Source organism: Chelonus insularis, unplaced genomic scaffold, assembly GCF_013357705.1.
Source record: "Chelonus insularis isolate UGA/USDA-ARS -01 unplaced genomic scaffold, ASM1335770v1 contig_116_pilon, whole genome shotgun sequence".
Taxonomy (NCBI): domain Eukaryota; kingdom Metazoa; phylum Arthropoda; class Insecta; order Hymenoptera; family Braconidae; genus Chelonus; species Chelonus insularis.
The window spans coordinates 926,769-941,586 of record NW_023276357.1 but is presented as its reverse complement, the minus strand read 5'-3'; the positions used below and the strand labels follow the sequence as shown (position 1 = coordinate 941,586).

The 14,818-nt window shown below is 30.0% G+C and overlaps 1 protein-coding gene and 1 long non-coding RNA gene across 16 annotated transcripts in view; one reads left to right on the top strand and one right to left on the bottom strand.

Moving 5' to 3' along the window:
- Positions 1 to 14,818, bottom strand: part of Mp (Multiplexin) — a 100,338-nt gene that overhangs the window by 58,064 nt on the left and 27,456 nt on the right. The window lies entirely within an intron of this gene.
- On the top strand, positions 4,188 to 6,117 carry LOC118074244 (uncharacterized). Its single transcript, XR_004691202.1, has 3 exons — positions 4,188 to 4,574; positions 4,824 to 5,681; positions 5,760 to 6,117. It is a non-coding gene; the product is annotated as an uncharacterized lncRNA (long non-coding RNA).

Genomic DNA, 14,818 nt, shown 5'->3' with positions numbered 1-14,818 from the left:
TCTAAGAGGTACTTACAAATATGAAAAAAAAAGAAATCAGGTGTATTGATAAAATAATTGGGGTCAAAGAAAAACTAAAATACACCAAAAAAAACAACTTGGGTTCAGAAGTGTAGAATGAAAAAGTAAAAAGTAACAAGGCAACAAGATACATGTTAATTGAATAATGAGAATGATAAATGAATGTAAAGGAGTGACTGATTAGCATAAAATAGTTGGATTACAATTTTCCAGTATGTGATACAAATTTTCGTTTCATTCTTGATTCAACACATTTAGCTTCCTTTTCAAAGTGCTAGGAAAATGCTTATCGCTTCTATTTACACATTTTTATTCTTTTCTTCCATGTAAAAGTAGTACAAAATGGAAGTAATAAGTTGGAACCAACGATAAGAGACAGATTTAATCAGTAACTTTAGACAGTGAAAAATGTATCATGAAGTTTTTTCTCAACTGTTACCCCTTTGATCGAAATAAATTTTTATTTTTAATCCTATCATTTTATCTTTTTAAGACAATTAATGCAGATAACTCAAATTTTTTGAAATTTTGGATTTTTCCTCAACACTTGAACCAATAAAAAATTCGTAGTGACTTACAAAGAGTGATGTTAACAAGAGATACAATGTCAGTTTGCAGTAAATACTCTATTTTCCCTCTTATCGAACTATTCTTAATGTTATCAAAAGCTATTGAATTCCTGGATAAAATGTTCAACGAAAAATCAATAAAATTTTAGTTCAAATATATAATAGATGGGAATAAAGCTCTATTAATCTAATTAAATCAGCATTTTTTAATCAGATTCATTGAAAAAGTTATAGCCCCAGACAGTTCATTAATTATCAAATATTTTTTTTCTTCTTCAACTGTTAATAATGAAATCAATTACCAAAAGAGATAAAAATATTTTACGTAACATTAAATTTAATTTACTTGTTCAACTTTCTAAAGTATTCTGATGTTCATAAATGTTTTTTAATCTCCATTTAAGTACTTGGATTGGAACTAGAATGTTCATGATGATTTTAGATCATTCAGAACATGATGACAATGATAATGTCTATTAACAAATAAATGATAAATTTAATTATAAATAACTTTTTGTAAATTAACTGAGCAATTAATTCCCTAAACGACATATTGAATATTATAATTGGTATTTTATCCAATGCATAAAACTTGTTTGCATTAAATGGATATGAATTAGTGTAAATAAAAGCATTGAGAAACATTTACTCTGTATCTAGAACTATATATTCAGTTAAGACAAATGATTCAGCATTGACATACAATGTATACTAAATGTCCAGATTCTTAATGAAAGTGAGATCAACCATGCTTGTGCGTCAATGATGTCAAAGGCGTAGTCCTAGATCGATGTAATATTACAGAGGTATCATGTAAATCAGAGGATAGGAAGCTCTATAGTATCTTCAGTACTTAGCTAACGACATACGTATATAGGGATAGTCGAATACGCCCACATGATTCAATATCAACTAGCTAAACTATTTCAATCACGTGGAGTTTGCCAACATTCTTCTCTTAAAGCGAGTAAAATTATCGTTTATACACTATTACTATTAAGAAAATATATAGATTCAAAATACTTTAATTTATGATAGTCAAGTGACATTCATTATCAAGAATAAAAAGGAATTAAACTTACAATTATTTCAACTGTATTGAATAAAAATCTAATAATTCAAGAAGAGGTTTAAAATAACACTTCAAGACCATTCAATGTAATATGTCATCAACAACTTATAGAAAAAGTGAAATCAATTTTTAAATGTTTAGAAGTGTTTAAAGGTTGTTAACCAATTTTCTAGAATTTTTTTATAACATTGAACATCAGATATACTTAAGTGTTACGTTTCAAAACTCTCAATAAGTTTTATTGTAAAGTAATAATCATGATTGAAGCTAATTGGTCTTTTAAACATAATCATGAATTTTTATAGAAGTGATCAACCCAAGTACCAATGTTGACCAAATGACTTCAGTCTTGGACCAATCTTGCTTCCTCTAGATTCTTCTAGATTTTTAGATAACCAGATGAAAATTATTTATGAAGTAAGATTAAAATCTAGTTAACATCTAGAAGCTGGTGGTTTCATATGGTACGACACACATAAGATAATCCATACGCAAAGTCTCAATGTCTCCCTCTCAATTGTGGTGAAACAAGATAATTGCCGCTTGAATGGTCACGAACAACAGTTTATATCCTGACTAAAGGTACGGACCATATTGAATGTACATTGCACTGATATCGAATTGATTCAAACACCACAATAAGTAGTGAAAAAAAAGATGGATATTGGTAGGAAAAAATTTGAAACCACTTAGGAAATAAATGTAATAAGAATTGTAATAAATATTTGAAAGGAGTATCTCTCTAAGAGTTTATAAGTTTGTGAGAGTAAATTATTAATTCATCTTAATGTGCTAAAATTCTGAAAAAAATATAAAAATTTAATTCGATTTTGAAGAAGTTTATTGCAATATAACTGGAATCTTTTGAATAAATTATACAAGCAACGAATATCTTATTCACGTGATATGCTAATTCGAAAATCATAAAGTCGAGACGTTATTGTGGAGCACATATTCTACATGGTATATTAAATAATTCTTTTCATTAAAATTTTCAAAAGTGCGTGAAAAGTCGACACATCTGCATTAAAAAATAAAAAAGAAATCAAAAAAAATTTTACGACACTTTTTATGAAGGATTTTAAGAGCATAAAATATCTTTTAAGGATTTGCAAAATTACATATCATTTATAATGTTCCTTTTTTTATTTATTAAATGTCTGAAAGCCTCTTAAAACTTATTTCCTACATGAATAGAATTAATTTTAATCATCCTTCTATCAAGATACACACAGATATATGGCAGTTTGTTGAATTCAGTAATTAAACTTTCAACAAAATAAAGAGAGTATTTAATTGTAAAAGTATATAAAGTAATGAGTAAGATAAATTTTATTAGAAAATTAATTTTCATTTAATTCAAAGGACATTTTATTATGTGTCCTATTGACAAATAATTTGTTGAGTTCCTATTAAATAATTTCTTCAACATTGGTACCTTTGAATATGTTGGAAAACTGGAAGTGAATTAACCTGAAGTTTTAATTGCTTAGAAAAAGGATAACAAATGCTAATAGAAATGGAGTTTAAAATAGAAATTCAGGTAAGTTATGAGCAACAACTTTTCAATTTTTTCTACATTTTTTTAAGAGTCTTTTAATTTTTAATTGAAATTATTACCTGATCGAAAGCTTTAATGATTTTTTTTAAATAGTCAACTAATTTTATTAATCTTCTGTGATCAGCAAAACTACCCCTAGGTGTTAGTGACTGAGCAGATAGAAAATTAAGAATTTTTGTGCAATTTTTTAGACATCGTTGGAATGTATACTTAGAATTTTAGCTTCAAACTATTTTTAATTAATTGATTTCAATGATCAAATTCTGAAGATGTTTCCAAGGATTGTTTTGGATGCAAATAAGATAGTAGATATATTCTTTTATTATTCTAGCATTAAAATATTCTTAAAATAAACTAAAAATATAAATTTTTAATTTCAAAAAGATTCAGACAATGTTCTAGATATCCATTCTACTCTACATTTATTTTTTTTTAACTAAATTGTATTTTTATATTTTTAATTAAATTTAAACTGTTGTATGTCATTCTTAAAAATAATTCCAGAATTCATTTACTTATTACCAGCATTTTTAGATCTAAAAACACAGATAAATGTGTGAGTGATATTATTATCACCAAGTGACTTGAAGCCAGGGAATCTTTATTATCTAACGTTTACGTTAGCTGTATTTCTAAGCTTAGAACAGTAATTTTCAGTTTCTTGTTTTTCTTAGTGTTATAAGGGAGAAGCGGTGAAAAAGAACGTGCGAGTGAACACCGACACTCAGCAGTGTGGAAAGAAAACTTATCCAAATACTGAACTTCAGAACCGAGTACTTGTGGAGGAGTTGGAGGAAATAAAATAAAAAAACATATGAGAAATACTTACTCGAAGAGTGTTATATGTAACAAAAAACAAAATTCAACTTTTCATAGAATTTTTTTCAATTTATAACACACTAGAATTGTATTAAATTTCAATAATTTAATTCTTTCAAAAAATGTCCTTAAACAGAATGAATTTCACTCAGTTGAAAATCGATTTGACACTCAGTATAAATAATGTCGAGCAAACTCTTATTATTTCATTCATTTTAACTACTGTTCAATGCTCAACCGTTTGACTTTCATTTTTCAGATACTTGAATATTTATCTATAATGCCATATAATTTTTATCTTTTTCTATAAAGGAAATTCTTCTATCCGTACATTTGAGATTATTCATGAATTTATGGTATTTTTGAAAAGGATATATAGTAAAAATTTATGAAGATTTTTTATTATTCTGAGAATAACGAATGCTTAAGAGTAAATCAGTTAAACATGATGGTTAATCACATTAGCCATAACTGAAAATAGTTAGAGTATACATTACAGAATCAAAAGCTGAAAAATTAATGAATAAAACCTGTATGTAGAATAAAATTTTATAATTACGAATATCATCATCGAGAAAATAGTTTTTATATTAAATATTAATATTTGGTAATACTGTATGTCAATTAATAAGCTTCAAAGTTTACTGTAAATAAAATTTTACGTTCTGGATGGTGATTATTTGCAAAGAATTTTCAATATACATTGAATAATTTATTATAACTTATTTCAAAATGAATATTTTTAACTGAAGGAAACATTGATGATATTTTATGCTTTTAGATCACTGAAAGCAATTATATGACGATGACAACCATTATAGTTAGCCGATTTATTGATCGAAATCGGTTTATTGTGTGAATAATTCTTTTTCCCACGAAAGAACAGGAAATATGTAAGAGAATAGGAAAAATGTATAAATGTTGAACGAAAGAAAGGAGATGAGATCTGGGATAGAATCTACATCAGATTCGCATCTAGAATTTTAAAATAGAACATGCAAAAGAGTCTTTGGTAATACCGAAACCCGAATCGACGAGAAACCGATAGTAGTAGAGTCGCGTGGCAAGTCACTTGGTTCCATTCCCGACGTGACTCTTAGCGGTTTCTCTACGGACAAGAAAACGTAACGGATTTAGTGCTTCTGAGGATTCGATATAGTGACGTTAGTATTGCGAATGTATGCAAAGAGGACTGAGAACTAAGCATGAATTTCAATGATTTTATATACACCGGAAACACAAACGTGTATAAAGTTTGGGTACAATTGAGCGGCTTGGAAGGATAAAATGACAAAATAGGAAAATTGTAAAGATAATAAAAGAAAAAAAGAATTAATTTAAATGTATACACAAGGTGTACTGTTGAAATTGTTTGTTAGGCACACCACTTATGCCCTCATAATGCACCCGTATTTATTTTTGTGATATCAACATGGTTTCAAAACCATGTCAAATGAAAAGAATCATCACAAGAAGTTCAACTTCAAGAAGAAGTTAAAAGTTCACGTGAAAACATTAAATAACTTCATTATGAAACTTACAATTATGTAAATATGAAAAGAGTCATGTTGAATATGAGTTTAATAAACGGAAAATACTACTTGGAAAGAGTAAAAGAGTTTTTGTTGACAAAAATTACGTAAGTTGAAAGTATATTTTTTTTTCTAATTTTTAAAATTTTTTATATTCACCCATTTTGTTCTACAATTGATTTCAGACATTGAATCATTAAAAATATTTCATTTCAACATTTTTACATCAAAATTAATCTAAAGTAAAGGAATAGAAATATGTAGATCATCAATTGAATGAAGAAATTCATGGATGAAGATAAGAAAGAAGATTGATTCTGTGATAATCAAGCAACCTTTTGTTTGCTACATATTAATAGCTTACAAATATATCTCTTTCACGAAATTCTGAATAATGTCAACTAAAATAACCTCTCCTACGAAAGTCTAGAGCTGTTTGAATTTACTTGAAATCAAAATTCACAACAGAAAATCTGAATGGCAACCAAAATGAAGTTCCCTTCAACTTTAATACAGACTGAAATAATAGTGAACCACATTACAACGTGAAATAGTCTAGTATTAATAGCTGCCAATTATTATGTAGAATATTGTCATCAAGTTCATGACAATCAATAGGAAAAGCCTTTTTGAATTCAAAGGTATTAGCCTTTGCCTGTTCTGACATAGCTATTCCATTTGTACATCAAATCTTCGTTCTAGTTTCACATGAGTAATTAAGATTACTTGGAAATGCTTCATTTAATTGTAAAATTCTTGCTCCTACTTTGAAGATCCAAAATTAATGATTACATTGCCAACCTCTGTTATAGTGAACATGAAAAAATGTGATTAAAGTAAATCCTCACATAGCCTAGATTTACTTTGGACAGATCATATGAAGACTAGTTGCTAATAATCAGCTTTGTTCTATGTAAAAATGAACTCATAAAAATAAATATATCTTTGGGTGTTTTTTTTATTTCATGTTTTAATTTTTATTTGACATTCCATGGTGTTTATAGCAATTTTAGAAATTGTTTCAATAACCAAAAGTTTAAGGAAGCTTTTTAAAAATTATATTGAAGATGTCCTGAATGGAGTTTATTCCAATACATAATTTTAAAATACATTATAAAAATATATCTAAAATGGTGTAAAATATTTTCAAGTATTCTGAATAGAAGACACCTTTGAAAAAAATTTATACAAAATTTTGTAGCAAAAGCTCTACAATGTACAGCATTCCAAAGCAAAAAATTTTTTCAGTTTATTTCATTCACATTTAAATTTACAATATAGGCAAAAATTCTTTTATCAACTCCAGTTTAATTAATAAACTGTCAATTAAATTTTTTTATCTTAATTTCAAAATTTTAATTAGTTACAAATTTCTTGTAGAAATATTAAATTTAATATTGAATAGTTCCACTACTTTCGCACTCCAGTAAATGTAAGGCATTATCAGCATGTTCATTCTCTTATTTTAAATTGAATAAAACTATAAATCAGTTAATTACTTAATTTTCAACGTAATATTCAGGAATTATATATAATTGGTAAAATACATGGATGAAATATTTCGATGTTGTACTATTTAGTATAAATACAAATACATGATCAGTGCATGTCACATAAGAAAAAGCAGCAGTAGCACTACTACTACGACTCGTACTACTAATACTAATACTGTGACTATTATTCGGAGCAGTGAATGCCGTGGAAATATTGTGAATAAAGCATTTCGCATCGTTCTTCTCAAACCAGTCAGATGTGTTCAATGGGAAATTTAGTCCAACTACACGTCAAGAGTGTATAGATGTTGATATTTTTTTTTACTACGCTAAAAGCAAAAGCGAATGAAATGCATTCATCCGTTACCTCGATATCAAGAGACATCTCAAACTCGAGAGAAGTATGGAGTCGATTCGAGTAAACTAGATATGTGAATTAATGCCATTCTGTAATTTATTGTCGAGCATTTAACTCCACTTACTTTTCATAAGCATAAATTCAATTAATTAATCGTTGAAAAATCATAACAGCCGAGTTATTTCCTGAATCATTATTTAACATACATTCAATCTCTCATTATCCAGTAATATTTCATCTAAGAATTGTTGTTAAAGACAATGTTATTGTAATGATGAAATATTACAAAGGTGCAGAATAATAATGTCAAATATAGTCAAGATAAACATTCATGATTTCACTTCTCTAGAAATAAATCATGAATTAATTGTTATAAACAATATACACATTGTTAAATCATATCAAGTTATTTATAATAACATTTTATTGATATTTGTCGAATAAAATCATAGTAATGATCATTCAATAAATTTAAAACATTTCTAATTGTTTATAACAAATCACAATTTTTCTATATGAATGCATTACTAATATTCTTACCTATTTATGTATTCTGTCGTATCTTACATATTATTGTTCTACTTTCAATAGAATGAACCACTTCTATATTATAATACTCTTAATGCTAACTATGTGAATTATTTTACTGCAGGAAGCTTTACTTGACATGTTTTAGTTCAATAAAAAATATTCATTATTATGACAATCAATAATGATATTTCAAGTTCTATGATTAAGTCATATGAAGTAATATTAAAAAATAAAATTATTACAACGTTAATTAAAAAATGTTTATGTTTATCTTATGCCACAATTTTGCTCAGTTTAATATTCATAAAAGCTTCTATATATCATATTTATATTTAACAAAATTTGCTAATGTTGTTTGTTGATATGGTGACTAAATAAAAAATTATTGTCATAAGTTCTAATGTTGACATGAAATAATTAATTCAAATTTATACACTTATTACAATCATGTCTCGTGTATTTTTTATGCACATGCATTGACAATTGTTCCACTAGTCCAGCAGTAACTAAATCATACATTACTAGTCATTTTCCATAACTAATAGAAAAAAAAATTAACAGTAATTTAATGTCAGGAACTTAAGCTGATCACGTTTATCTTTCAATCTTAATGGAAACCATTAACATTACTATATTATTCTTTTCAAAAGTATGACTATTTTTACTTTGCATTACGTGTAGCTTTAAAAGCCCTTAGGTAGAAACTGATCTGTTATTTTTTCTACAAGCACAAACAGTAAAATCGTGTAAAATAAAAAAATTACATACACTAGGAGAAATGCTTTAGTTAATAAGCAATAATCAATGTTGTGTTCTTGGAAATGTTAAATTGATTTTGTTTTAAAAGCATAAACTATAATTTTCTCAATTTTTGTATTGCCAAATTAAAAGCTATACTACTTACTAAATTAAAAAAGTAATGATTAAGCAAAGTTCGAAGTTTTCAAACTGTAAATTGTATTGATGTGAAAAAAAATTAGCTGAAAGATTTTTTTCACTCTATTGTTTCCAGTAATCATGAGCTTTTTGGAGAAATACACATACCAAGTGCCATCTGTAGTTAGAAAGGTTTACAGTCCAACGTAGTGATAGACGGTAACTACGGCATATTTTGTATCATTCTGATTACAAATCTATTTTGCTTTGCATAACCTACTTAACTTGAAACAAGAAAAAAAAAACCTTTAGACGCTCATTTTCGAATTTCGATGATAGAGGGTTCTTCTGTACATTTTGGTGCTCTTAAAATTCGACTTTAAACAACAATTCATTTCAACAACCTTAGAACCGGAAATGGCGTCAATTTTCGCATAAATTATGCTCGGATCATGATTTTGACCATTGCATTAGAAAGCTCTTGCTCTCAAGAATCTATCGATATGCTTGTAGTCTACTTACCTCTTATCGGTCGAAAGTTATGGGAGAAAAACGAAGCTATGCTCCGATGAAACATGAAAAAATCTTTAAACGCTCATAACTCGAAAACTAAGCGAGATACGGCATTTTTGACGGGGATATCCTATAGGGGGGATCGAATTTTTTACTCAGGTCCAGATCTTTCATATGAGTCCTCGATCAACCCCGTAGCATTATATGCATAGAAGTTATGCACATTTTTATGTTTTGCAGTTTTTCAGGAATATCTCTTGATTTTACTTACCAAATATGGTCAATAGCCAGTGTTTGGAACCCGTCTCGTCCCCCTCTTTCCAATGAAATCCTTAATTTTATGATCCGAGCATAATTACGGTTTTTTGCTATTTTTGAGGTTAGAGCAGAAAATTTTCAAATTTTGATGATAGAGGGTTCTTCTGTACATTTTGGTGCTCTTAAAATTCGACTTTAAACAACAATTCATTTCAACAACCTTAGAACCGGAAATGGCGTCAATTTTCGCATAAATTATGCTCGGATCATGATTTTGACCATTGCATTAGAAAGCTCTTGCTCTCAAGAATCTATCGATATGCTTGTAGTCTACTTACCTCTTATCGGTCGAAAGTTATGGGAGAAAAACGAAGCTATGCTCCGATGAAACATGAAAAAATCTTTAAACGCTCATAACTCGAAAACTAAGCGAGATACGGCATTTTTGACGGGGATATCCTATAGGGGGGATCGAATTTTTTACTCAGGTCCAGATCTTTCATATGAGTCCTCGATCAACCCCGTAGCATTATATGCATAGAAGTTATGCATATTTTTATGTTTTGCAGATTTTCGGAGATATCTCCTGATTTTACTAACCAAATATGGTCAACAGCCAGTGTTTGGAGACTGTCTCGTCCCCGTCTTCCCAATGACATCTTCAATTTTAAGATCCAAGCATAATTACGGTTTTTTGCTATTTTTGAGGTTAGAGCAGAAAATTTTCAAATTTTGATGATAGAGGGTTCTTTTGTACATTTTGGTGCTCTTAAAATTCGACTTTCAAACAACAATTCATTTCCAACAACCTTAGAACCGGAAATGGCGTCAATTTTCGCATAAATTATGCTCGGATCATGATTTTGACCATTGCATTAGAAAGCTCTTGCTCTCAAGAATCTATCGATATGCTTGTAGTCTACTTACCTCTTATCGGTCGAAAGTTATGGGAGAAAAACGGAGCTATGCTCCAATAAAACATAGAAAAATCTTTAAACGCTCATAACTCGAAAACTAAGCGAGATACGGCATTTTTGACGGGGATATCCTATAGGGGGGAGCGCAATTTTATTACTCAGGTCCAGATCTTTCATATGAGTCCTCGATCAACCCCGTAGCATTATATGCATAGAAGTTATGCACATTTTTATGTTTTGCAGTTTTTCAGGAATATCTCTTGATTTTACTTACCAAATATGGTCAACAGCCAGTGTTTGGAACCCGTCTCGTCCCCCTCTTTCCAATGAAATCCTTAATTTTATGATCCGAGCATAATTACGGTTTTTTGCTATTTTTGAGGTTAGAGCAGAAAATTTTCAAATTTTGATGATAGAGGGTTCTTTTGTACATTTTGGTGCTCTTAAAATTCGACTTTAAACAACAATTCATTTCAACAACCTTAGAACCGGAAATAGCGTCAATTTTCGCATAAATTATGCTCGGATCATGATTTTGACCATTGCATTAGAAAGCTCTTGCTCTCAAGAATCTATCGATATGCTTGTAGTCTACTTACCTCTTATCGGTCGAAAGTTATGGGAGAAAAACGGAGCTATGCTCCAATAAAACATAGAAAAATCTTTAAACGCTCATAACTCGAAAACTAAGCGAGATACGGCATTTTTGACGGGGATATCCTATAGGGGGGATCGAATTTTATTACTCAGGTCCAGATCTTTCATATGAGTCCTCGATCAACCCCGTAGCATTATATGCATAGAAGTTATGCACATTTTTATGTTTTGCAGTTTTTCAGGAATATCTCTTGATTTTACTTACCAAATATGGTCAATAGCCAGTGTTTGGAACCCGTCTCGTCCCCCTCTTTCCAATGAAATCCTTAATTTTATGATCCGAGCATAATTACGGTTTTTTGCTATTTTTGAGGTTAGAGCAGAAAATTTTCAAATTTCGATGATAGAGGGTTCTTCTGTACATTTTGGTGCTCTTAAAATTCGACTTTAAACAACAATTCATTTCAACAACCTTAGAACCGGAAATGGCGTCAATTTTCGCATAAATTATGCTCGGATCATGATTTTGACCATTGCATTAGAAAGCTCTTGCTCTCAAGAATCTATCGATATGCTTGTAGTCTACTTACCTCTTATCGGTCGAAAGTTATGGGAGAAAAACGAAGCTATGCTCCGATGAAACATGAAAAAATCTTTAAACGCTCATAACTCGAAAACTAAGCGAGATACGGCATTTTTGACGGGGATATCCTATAGGGGGGATCGAATTTTTTACTCAGGTCCAGATCTTTCATATGAGTCCTCGATCAACCCCGTAGCATTATATGCATAGAAGTTATGCATATTTTTATGTTTTGCAGTTTTTCAGGAATATCTCTTGATTTTACTTACCAAATATGGTCAATAGCCAGTGTTTGGAACCCGTCTCGTCCCCCTCTTTCCAATGAAATCCTTAATTTTATGATCCGAGCATAATTACGGTTTTTTGCTATTTTTGAGGTTAGAGCAGAAAATTTTCAAATTTTGATAATAGAGGTTCTTTTGTACATTTTGGTGCTCTCAAAATTCGACTTTCAAACAACAATTCATTCCAACAACCTTAGAACCGGAAATGGCGTCAATTTTCGCATAAATTATGCTCGGATCATGATTTTGACCATTGCATTAGAAAGCTCTTGCTCTCAGGAATCTATCGATATGCTTGTAGTCTACTTACCTCTTATCGGTCGAAAGTTATAGGGAGAAAAACGAAGCTATGCTCCGATGAAACATGAAAAAATCTTTAAACGCTCATAACTCGAAAACTAAGCGAGATACGGCATTTTTGACGGGGATATCCTATAGGGGGGATCGAATTTTTTACTCAGGTCCAGATCTTTCATATGAGTCCTCGATCAACCCCGTAGCATTATATGCATAGAAGTTATGCACATTTTTATGTTTTGCAGTTTTTCAGGAATATCTCTTGATTTTACTTACCAAATATGGTCAATAGCCAGTGTTTGGAACCCGTCTCGTCCCCCTCTTTCCAATGAAATCCTTAATTTTATGATCCGAGCATAATTACGGTTTTTTGCTATTTTTGAGGTTAGAGCAGAAAATTTTCAAATTTTGATGATAGAGGGTTCTTTTGTACATTTTGGTGCTCTTAAAATTCGACTTTAAACAACAATTCATTTCAACAACCTTAGAACCGGAAATGGCGTCAATTTTCGCATAAATTATGCTCGGATCATGATTTTGACCATTGCATTAGAAAGCTCTTGCTCTCAAGAATCTATCGATATGCTTGTAGTCTACTTACCTCTTATCGGTCGAAAGTTATGGGAGAAAAACGAAGCTATGCTCCAATAAAACATAGAAAAATCTTTAAACGCTCATAACTCGAAAACTAAGCGAGATACGGCATTTTTGACGGGGATATCCTATAGGGGGGATCGAATTTTTTACTCAGGTCCAGATCTTTCATATGAGTCCTCGATCAACCCCGTAGCATTATATGCATAGAAGTTATGCACATTTTTATGTTTTGCAGTTTTTCAGGAATATCTCCTGATTTTACTCACCAAATATGGTCAATAGCCAGTGTTTGGAACCCGTCTCGTCCCCCTCTTTCCAATGAAATCCTTAATTTTATGATCCGAGCATAATTACGGTTTTTTGCTATTTTTGAGGTTAGAGCAGAAAATTTTCAAATTTTGATGATAGAGGGTTCTTCTGTACATTTTGGTGCTCTTAAAATTCGACTTCAAACAACAATTCATTTCAACAACCTTAGAACCGGAAATAGCGTCAATTTTCGCATAAATTATGCTCGGATCATGATTTTGACCATTGCATTAGAAAGCTCTTGCTCTCAAGAATCTATCGATATGCTTGTAGTTGTACATCTGAGATGTTACAGAAATATCGAATTGGTTTTATAGCTTCTCTGTATGTTGCGAACAGAGCCGGACCTTTTCCATTTAAAAATTTGTGCTTGAAAATAAACTGGCTTAGGATTCTCATATGAGAGCAAAAGAGAACGCAAAACTTATCTCTTTTCTCTCTTAGATTAAGGGGCGCGGCTAGAATAAACCGTTGCAACGCCATCGCTCGATGGGTACACAGAAACTTTTATGTTGTGACCTGAGATTACCGACATGTTGACCCAAAATACCGACATGTTGACCGAAACTTCGTCCGGATTTTTAACACAGCATTGGACTTCTCTACTGTTCTCTCTTCTCTGATTAAACAAACTTAATCTTTATGTCACTATCTATGTATTCACGTTACTATTGAAACTATGATGGTCCTCAAAAAAAATATATTAAGATCATTAGTATTAATTTGGTGGTATTATAAACTAATTTGCAATTTATAAATCCAATTACTTTGGTAAGTAATTTTTGTTTTATTATTGTTTACGAATGATATGTTAAAAAATTGATAAATTTATGATGCATAAGCATAAAAAATAAATGTTGAACATATTACAGTCAAATTTTAGGTGAAAATGTGCATACTTCAAGAAGTATTCAATATTTTATGAGAAAATATTGTAAATAGCTAGAAGAAAACAAACCAGATGTTTTATATTTCAAGAACCTTTTTAGCAAACAGGTTTACTTATTTTTGATACTTTAAATTGTCAACACCTAAGGTAAAATAATCTGTTGAATATTTTTACAAGCTGATGATTGATGCTGAACTCATACCAGATTAAAAAAGACACAAGCAACTGATTTACAAATTTTAAATACAATTTTTCAACTATTTCATTTTATGGAGATCCTATGTGATTGGTTGTTGATTTTGATAGCACTGGAATATTGATTTTCAATCGACGGATGATCATCATAATTCCATAATGCTATTTATGAAAGCATATTTTAATATACTCTAGTTGATGAGATGATTATTGTTTCAAACATTGGAAAAATAAATACCATTAAAACAAGTATAAAGTTGATCCATTATTCAACATTATTTGAAAATATATACTTTTTTATACAGTCAATAAGTATCGTGGCAAGTATTTTTAAACTTGAAACGAATTACTTCAGCATTTATAGACAATGAATGAATTTTCTATCCCCAAAAGATGATTGTAACTTGGATTGTTATCGAAAGTTTTATGAGAAATATGAATTCTTTGTTTTCACTGGTCTTTCTTCATCTGTCTTATCTTTTATTCTTTCTCTCTTGTCAGGTATTGTCTTACAAAATTTTTGTAATGCCCTGAGAAAGTACGTCAG